The sequence below is a fragment of the Rhododendron vialii genome, chromosome 1a (assembly GCF_030253575.1).
Source record: "Rhododendron vialii isolate Sample 1 chromosome 1a, ASM3025357v1".
In the NCBI taxonomy this organism is placed as follows: domain Eukaryota; kingdom Viridiplantae; phylum Streptophyta; class Magnoliopsida; order Ericales; family Ericaceae; genus Rhododendron; species Rhododendron vialii.
The window spans coordinates 4,267,184-4,276,547 of record NC_080557.1 but is presented as its reverse complement, the minus strand read 5'-3'; the positions used below and the strand labels follow the sequence as shown (position 1 = coordinate 4,276,547).

At 41.0% G+C, this 9,364-nt stretch overlaps 1 long non-coding RNA gene across 1 annotated transcript; it reads left to right on the top strand.

Annotated features, from left to right (window-relative positions):
• Positions 1 to 2,441: 2,441 nt before the first annotated feature.
• LOC131298829 (uncharacterized) lies at positions 2,442 to 5,748 on the top strand. The gene is made up of 3 exons (XR_009190543.1): positions 2,442 to 3,010; positions 3,143 to 3,236; positions 5,480 to 5,748. It is a non-coding gene; the product is annotated as an uncharacterized LOC131298829 (long non-coding RNA).
• The last annotated feature ends 3,616 nt before the right edge of the window (positions 5,749 to 9,364 follow it).

Below are 9,364 nucleotides of genomic sequence, written 5' to 3'. Positions count from 1 at the left end.
GTTACATGTGAAGTCATTGGTCCAGGCAGTCTGTTCGGCAACGAGATGGCCGAACAAGGACAGAACCCCAAATCAATTGTTGGAACATGGGGAACATTCTGGAAGAATCCAGAATGTTAAGTATTCCGTTAAGGAATAAGATCCCGAGAATATAGGATCTAAGAAAGATACCCAATGAGAATGGGATGTTCGGCCAGTAAAGGAAAAGAATCCTAAAAAGAACTCTTTTCCATTAAACTGATAAAGGAAACGAGAATCCTTGATATCTTGGGTTTCCTATACGAGTTGGGAGTCCTATGGAAATAGGGATGCTTGGGCAACAAGCATACGCAAATCTATAAATATGAGGTAAACCTAGAGGAAAAAGGTACGCAATACACTGCATTCTGATTACTTTCCTACTGATAATTAGGGTTCGATTTCTAGTACGTGATACTAACAAAGGCATCGGAGGGCCTTTGCCACGAGAGGCAAAGGTACACTCACCCCCTGTCTATTTTGCAGATTAGGGTTCAGACGTCGAGTTAGGGTTTTGGTGAAGAGGCACGAATAAGCCGTTGCAATCCAGTTGAACCGAAGCATCAATTGTTTTCATCCCCCTACAATTGGCGCCGTCTGTGGGAAAGAACAAACTTTTCTGAGAAAGTAATCATGACAGATGAAAATCCAGTCACTCCGTTCAGTCCAAAGGACCAGTTGGGTGGGGGAAGGGATAAATCCCCACCAGGCGCTCCGAGAAAGCCCACTGGTAAACATGACAAAGATAACTCCAAAGAAAAAGGAGACAAGACTGCTACTGGTTCCACGAGAAGGAGTAAGTCTCATCGAAGAGAGGAGTCAGTTACTCGTTCAAAGAGTACACACAACGATGATGATGTCCTTGATAAAAAGAGAAGAGAAATCGAGGAGTATGCTCGTTTAATTAGAAAACGAGAGTACGAGATACGGGAGCTGCAAAGGGTTCGAGAGCACCCAGAAGATTCTGGACTCTCTCGAAGGAATTCCTAGAGAGACGGACGGGCTCTGGTGGTTCATAAGTAGACTCATTCACGCAGAAGAGGGAGCAGAAGTCCTGTTATAGGGCGTCATGAGGCTTCTCCACGAAAAAGGGGAAGAAGAAGTAGAAGCCGAACACCCGAGAGAAGGGCTTCTTCACGAAAAAGGAGGAGCAGAGACCGAAGTTCTACCCCCGAGGAAGAGGACACAAGAAAACATCATCGAGACAGGTACGAAAGACCTGATGCTGATTGGGTCAAGGCTTCGGCCCACAAGTCAAAGGAGCAAGAGGATGGGACAGTGACTGCACGAGAAGCAGCACGCAAGGCCCTGAGTAATATTGCAGCCTCCCTCTTTACAAAGAGGCTACAAGAAGCGAGGTTGCCGAGCAGAGTGAAGCACGGTGCGTTCGTACTTTACGAGACAAATACGGATCTCGTGGCTCACATACAGCATTATCAACAGGCCATGTTTATGCATGAAGGGGATGATTCCATCTTGTGCAAGATGTTTCCCTCCAGTCTTGGCAAGGTGGCTTTATCCTAGTTTCATAAATTGGCCCCAAGATCCATACGAGGATGGAGGCAGTTGGCAGAGGAATTCACTGCTCAGTTCTTGACAAGCAGAAAAGCCCCAAAGACTTTTGAGAGTCTTTCCACCATGAAGCAGGAGGAGAACGAACAGATCAGGGATTATGCAAAGAAGTACTGGGAGACTTTCAACGAGATTGAAAGTTGCAGTGAGGAGTATGCAATTGCCACTACAACAAATATGACTTTTAATAGCATAATACAATAGCATTCTTTTATAAATGCTATGAAAAGTTGCCAACTACAGCGTGAGTACTTTTAATAGCATAATACAATAGCATTTTTTGATGAATGCTATGAAAAGTTGCCAACTACAGCGTTTTATACTCACGGAAGAAAGAGGAAAGACTTCTATAGCGTTCCGTATACACGGAATAATTTTACAGCGTGTTCATTAAAAAGCCATCCTCATATGTAGCGTTCAACCCATAGCAACAATCAGAGAGACAGAGAAGAGGCGATTTCTGAAGAACCACACGAACGATCCAAGAACGACGACGACGACGAACGGACTGCCAAGGTATCTCTCTCTCTCTCCAGATCTGTCGATCGATTCCAGAGATTAGGGCTTTTTGGATTTGTTTTTGTTTCGAACCAAAAAAAAGGGTTTTGTTAAACGCATATATCCCTCTGAAATTTTCATTTACCTTTGAAATTTTCAGTCGATATATTCCGAACAAACCCCAAATTTCTGAATCATTATCCATGCAAACTGGTTCGGATGGACCGGCTGTTGTTCTAGGGTTCTGTTTGTTTTAGGTTGCTTCATTTTTTCTCAATCGTTTCTCAGAATCGTTTTCCTTTACGCATGTCTCTTCTCAACCGTTTCAGCCTTTTTTCAGGTAAGTTCGTTCTTCTCTATTTTTCTAAGATAAATCAATTTAGGGTTTACAAGGTTATCCATTTAAAGGGTTAGGATTTACTTTATCTGAGTTATCAGTTTTCAATCGAAAACAAGCTCAATGGAATCTCTTGTATTCTTCTTCTTCGGCATCTCATGAAGCAATCAAAACCTGCTCGGAAGTACTTCTCGCAACCATCACACGACCACCATATCCGGAAACGGAAATCTTGCGAATTCCTATCCTTAAATGATCTGATTTTACTGTTACTTAATTTTGGATTTCTTAAAAGTATGCGTTCTACGTGTTCGATGAAATGAGAAATGAGATAGATACACGCACACGCGCATATGGATAATCTAACCCATCTTACGAAATATTTTTGTGCAATCTATAGAGCCTTAATTGCCATATAACAGCATGTATTTGCAAAGTACCAATTGATTATCTTTTCATCCTGTTATAATACATGCCCTTGGTTTTGTCCCTTTCTCTCTCGCTCTCTCTCGGCAGCTTCGAAACATCATTCAAAATATGGAATTTACCTTCGCAATGCAGCAACCGTTTTCCTAGCGAGTTTCGGTAAGCATACAACTTTATAAAATCTTCATGATTTCATAACAATGGTTATTGTTTTACTCCCTGTTCACCCTAAAAAAAGTGTGTGCATGAAGTTCATTTGTTGGTCTTTGAGTGTGTCAATTCATTTTGCAGGTATAAGATTTTGGCAATTGCAAGACTGTTGAATCTCAAACCTGTCTCTCTGCCTCAATAACTCTAGGTGACTCACGGTTATGCCATCCACTTGGTATTTCTTTCTCTCTGTTGTCCCTAGAAAGTAGAAACTGATTACTGGATATAGGCATTGTGTTGCTAAATACAGTTGAAGTTTATATCTCATTCTGCACAATTATCTCTTGTGGGTAATCTGACTAATTGGTAATGGTACCTTACCCACTCGTGTTTAGATGTGCATTATCGCATGATGTGCAGATTATTAGTCTGATGTGTAGAACAATAAACTCTATACGATGTGCATAACAATAAGCAAGACTATTATTCACCCAAGACATAAACAAACTAATAAAAGTACTAGGGCATGTTTGGACACTTCCTTTTCCATTATGATTTTTCCATTTTTTCCATTTTGGGATATGTATAATATGCACACACCACTCCATGAGATATCTACACCAACGAATTTTAGTTGTAAAAATCGTTACAATAAGGAATGTATCTTGTTTGCTTAAAATATGACCTTGAGTGTTGGATTGTGAATTCAAATTGCTGAAACTGAATATTAGTTGCTATCTTTTACCCCTAGAATGATTTTTGTGCTAAAAGGGTGTTTATGAAGATTGTCTTGTTTGATTAGCACATTGGTTATTCATTCGAAATGTACTCTAAATGCCTCATTTACTTGGATTATGGTTAATAAAATAGCTTAGAAAAGGCTCATGACTTATGAAGTTTTTTTCCCCCCTAGCAAAAGCCTTGATCGGGAATGTTAAACCTAAATTAGAACATAGTTGACTTGGAGACTTGACATCGTTGTTGCAGTTTGACTTGTTCTATGTATACGTGTGTGATTTCATGGTTATGTTCCACCATTCTAGTAACGTGCTTCATGAATGCAGATTTGTATGGACTCTCACCTGTTTATGTATGTAGCAAAGTCATCCATACTCTCACTATATATATGATTAAGATATGTTTTCTGTCTTCTTCTTTTTGTGTCCTGGTGTTGTTGCTGTTGTTTTGTTGAGGTTGGGGTTAGTATTTGTAAGGGTATTGTGCTGTTTTGCCTTAGTCACACTAAGTATTTGTAGCCCACAAACAATTCTGATCTTGAACCTAGATTTCCCTCTGTCAGCCCAATGATTTAGGTGCTTCCCATCTCATAATGAGGTGCTAGCAGTTGCACGTCCCATTTCTAACTTTGGTGATGGGCATGTTAGTACTCAACATTGGACACATAAAGAGGCCAGAGTTAGGTCTAGTTCTCCTAATAGTATAAGTTAGCAGCTGCCCGTCCCATTTCTTGCACAGTAGGTTGATTACCCTACCTATTGAGCCAAAAAGGTTAAATAGGTATTACAGACTCTAGTTCTCCTAATAGTATAAGTTAGGCCTTTTTAACAGCCCTCCTTATAAGATGCCACTTTACTGTCCAGCAAACAAGAAGATTACTAGTGAGTAGGGAAAGTAATCAGCCATAGAATTCGTGCACTTGTTAAATTAGAAGTTTGAACTAGTAAGAGGTGATTATCAAAAAACTAGTAAGAGGTTAGTTTTGACTTTGGCTAGCACAAACATTGTTGAACAGAAGTAGTAGAGTATAGGAAAAAGATGAAAACTTGTTTCTTTGTTTCCACCCCACCAGTTAGAATATGGTATTCTGACTGCTGGAAATTGAGATATTATTGCTGCAATGTGCTTAAACTGTAGAGTACAGGGCTTGAAATATGGATCAAGTGCAGGTGAGAGAAATCATCTTTACCTTGTTTAAGGGCTAATAATAATTATGGGAATGATTCCATCTCGTTCCCCTGCTTCTGGTTTTCTTTTACTTCAGAGTAATTAAAACAGGGGTAGCAAGTCGGAGACTCCCATGGATTGATCTTTTTCAATTACACCGTCCAAATCTTTCTTTCTTGTCTTTTTTGCCAAAACTTTGACTCTGATTTTGGTGTATGTCGTTCACCAATTAGTCATAGTATGGCTGCTTTTGAGATTGTTCTTGATTTTGCTTCTCTCCTACTCATTTCCTGATTGGCATGCATATTGGGTCCTGGATCATGTGCCTTGACTTGTTTAATGAAGTCCAAGTGAGACTAGCTAGACTTAAACAATGAGATTAGTGCATGTTAGCATTTTGATATGTTGAGGACTTAAATTTTGCTGACAGTTATCCATCATATTCTTTTTTAACTGCAATTTTTATTTCATGTTTGGATTGTTTGCTAACATTTTGTTGCTTTAAAGTTGTTTTTCTAGTTAATAATTTTTACTATATCAATTGCGTTACTTTGAATAGTTCTATACTTGCAGGTATGTATTCGCCATTGGAAGCAAAAGGTCAATAAACTCAGCGAAGAAGTAAGCTTCAGATAAAGAACATCTCCGCGGGTGAAGAATTGGGATACTTGAATGAGATGGCTGGCTAGTTTAGGATTACATTTTCTAGAAAGGGAGATTACATTAGTGTTTTTTTTATGAGTGTAATTAGTCTGAATCTTAAATGTAGTGTGTTGGAAAATTATTCTCCAAACTATTGTAATGAATCTTCATCCATTTGTTGAATTACTCATCTTACATTGAAATTGTATCGCATTTGGATGTACTTTGGAGTTGAGAATGGAATGCAGGTTTTCTGTATGAAAATGCTAGTATATTGGTATTTGTAGTATTTTAAAAAATGCTAAAATTGGCTGAGATAGCGTTCACAAAATGCTATTGTTTACCTTTAATAGCGTTCATTAGATGCTGTAAAAAAAATAAGATAGCAGGCAAAAAACGCTATCAAAGGTACAAAATACAACAGCGGACAATGAACGCTATAGAAAGTTTTTTAACAGCGTGCAATGAACGCTATAGAAAGTTTTTAACAGCGGGTAATGAACGCTATAGAAAGTTAAGACTTTTAATAGCATGGGCTAATACAACGTTCTTCAGAACGCTGTCTATTACCTATTACAGCGTTTTTTCAACGCTATTGAAAGCGATTTTTGTTGTAGTGTGCTACCTTCAAAACTGGTTTGCCTGTTCGGGGAGAGCTACGTCGCTCATTGAACAAACACCCGGTAGCCACACTTGCTAAACTGATGGAACGAATGGAACGAACGAAGGCACCTGCCAAAAAAGTGGATAAGCCAGAGCCCAAGACTTATAGAGAGAGAAGGGAATACGGGCAAGCTAAGAAAGAGCCGTACAAGGACAAGCAAGCTCCTGACCTTAAATCCTTCTTTTCTATCACTACAGTTTGGAAGGAGCCAATTTACAAGATTCTTTATCGAATAAAGAATCAGCCATATTTTAAATGGCCCCCGAGTCTAGGCGGAGACAAAGATGCAAAACGTGCTACGAATCAGCACTGTAGTTATCATAAAGATTGAGGCCATATGACTGAGGACTGTGAGATGTACAAGAGGCACCTTGATGATTTGGTCTCTCGGAGCTATCTCAAGGAGTTTATCCAGGAGGACCCTAAGGAGAAAGGGAAGGCTATGGAGCTGGGTTACGAACAAAATCCTAAAGGCGTGATCCATATGATACATGGGTTGGCTACACCTCATACGAGGAATGAGGTGAGGCTGTTGCAAAGGCAAGTCAAACACGATCAACATGTGATGTATTTGGGAAATAAGAGAGGACGAGAGAATGATGAATGCAACGAGAGCATAGCATTCACTGATGATGACTTGGGGGAGGTCCAAATACCCCACAACGATGCATTGGTCGTAACCCTACGAGTTGGGGAATATGACATCGAAAGAGTTCTAGTGGACTCGGGAAGTTGAACAGAGGTATTGTACTATGATGCATTCAAGAAGCTGGGGCTGGCCCAATCAGACTTAGAACAGTCTACAACACCCCTCATTGGGTTCGGTGCAGGAGCAGTCTGGCCCCTTGGAAAGGTAACGTTACCTGTTCGGGCTGGATCAGTGGTGTTGAGAACAGACTTTTTAGTGGTCGATGTCCCTTCTTCCTATAACGCAATTATAGGGAGGACATGGTTGCACAAGATGAGAGCAGTCTCCTCGACTTATCACCAGATGGTGAAATTCCCAGGATCAAATGGGATTGAAGTCCTTAAAGGCAACCAGAAGGTGGCACAGCAATGTTTGATTTCCATCATCAAAATAGCCCCAAAGGTCCACCATGTTCATACATTAGAAGTACCAAATCAACCAACCATCGAGGATGTTGGAAGAAGCCCGGCTGAAAAAGTGGTTGAAGGCCTGGAGAAGATTCAGATCAACGAGACTGGTCCTGAAAGATATTTTTTAATTGGGGAATCACTACCAGCAGACGAAAAGGCTGAATCGATAAAATTTCTAAGGGAGTATATTGATGTTTTTGCATGGGTGCCAGAGGAAATGCCCGGGGTGGATGCAGATGTGATCTGTCACCATTTAAACATTGACTCTCAGCACAAGCCAATCATTCAGAAAAAATGAAGAACAGCCGTGCAGCATGTAGATGCAGTGATTGAGGAGGTCGATCGTTTACTGGAGGCCAAAGCAATACGTGCGATCTATTACCCAGAGTGGTTATCCAACACTGTTGTGGTAAAGAAGAAGAATGGGAAGTGGCGTGTCTGTGTGGACTTCACAGACCTAAACAAAGCGTGCCCTAAGGATAGTTTTCCTTTGCCCAGGATTGACCAATTGGTTGATGCAACCTCTGGTTACGAGCGAATGAGTTTTCTCGATGCATATCGAGGATATCATCAGATTGCTATGTTTGAACCTGATTAAGAGAAGACTTCGTTCATCACACCACAAGGGTTATACTGCTACAGTGTCATGCCGTTTGGGCTGAAGAATGCTGGGGCTACATACCAAAGACTTGCAACCATTATGTTCAAGAAGCTCATTGGAAAAACTTTGGAAGTTTACATAGATGATATGGTGGTAAAGAGTCGAGAAAAAGGAGGGCATATTACTGATTTAAAAGAAGTTTTCGAAATCCTAAGGAAGTATAAACTAAAACTCAACGCCTCGAAGTGTGCGTTTGGAGTTGGTTCAGGAAAGTTCCTGGGCCATTTGGTAAAAATGAGAGGGATAGAGGCAAATCCCGATCAGATTGATGCATTGCAGAGACTACAGAGTCCCAAAACTACCAAGGAAGTCCAGAGGCTGACTGGAATGGCAGTAGCACTTAACAGATTCATCAGCAGGTCAAGTGACAAGTGCAGACCCTTTTTTCAGCTATTAAAAAAGAGGGAGGGATTTGAATGGGGAGCAGAATGTAAGCAAGCTTTCCAGGACCTGAAGAAGTACCTGGCCGAACCCCCACTGTTGTCAACTCCACAGCCAGGTGAGTCTTTAATTCTGTACTTAGCTGTTTTCGAGCATGCAGTAAGTGCAGTCCTGTTGAGGGATTTGGGGATAGAACAAATCCCTATTTATTATGTTAGCAAGACATTATTGGACGCAGAGACGAGATATCTGCCTTTAGAAAAACTTGTCCTGGCACTTAGGACAGCCACAAGGAAATTGCCACACTACTTCCAAAGCCATAAGGTTGTGGTTTATACTGAGTATCCATTAAAATCACTACTTCGAAAGGCAGACTTCTCGGGAAGGGTCTCGACATGGTCCATGGAGTTAAGCCAGTACGATCTCGAATATCAACCACGCACAGCAATCAAAGGCCAAGTGTTGGCTGATTTTGTGGCAGAGTTTTATGAAGGATCAACCCGAAGCCGAACAGGATCCCAAAGAATGGAAGCTATTCGTTGATGGATCAGCATGTAATACTGGTTCTGGAATTGGAGTTGTCCTTTTTCCTCCTCAAGGAGTTCTGATTGAACTATCTGTTCGGCTTGGATTCAGTGCATCGAATAATGTGGCTGAATATGAGGCACTCTTGGCTGGATTGAGAAGTGCAAAGACCCTTTAAGCAGAACGGGTCAGGGTGTATTGTGATTCCCAGCTTGTTGTGAATCAGCTGTCCGGCGAGTACGAAACTCGGAATGAAAAGATGGTGGCCTACGTGCAGGCAGCCAAGGACTTGCTTGATACCTTCGAGAGGGTATATATTGAGCAAATAAGTTCTGGACAGAATGCTAATGCAGATTCTTTAGCTTGGTTGGCTGCAGCTGTACCAACTGAGTTCAAAAGAAGGGTGGCAGTAGAATATCTAAATGAGCCGAGCATTGGGAGGAGTGTAGACTTAGTCTTGGACGTGAACCAAGGACCAAGTTGGATG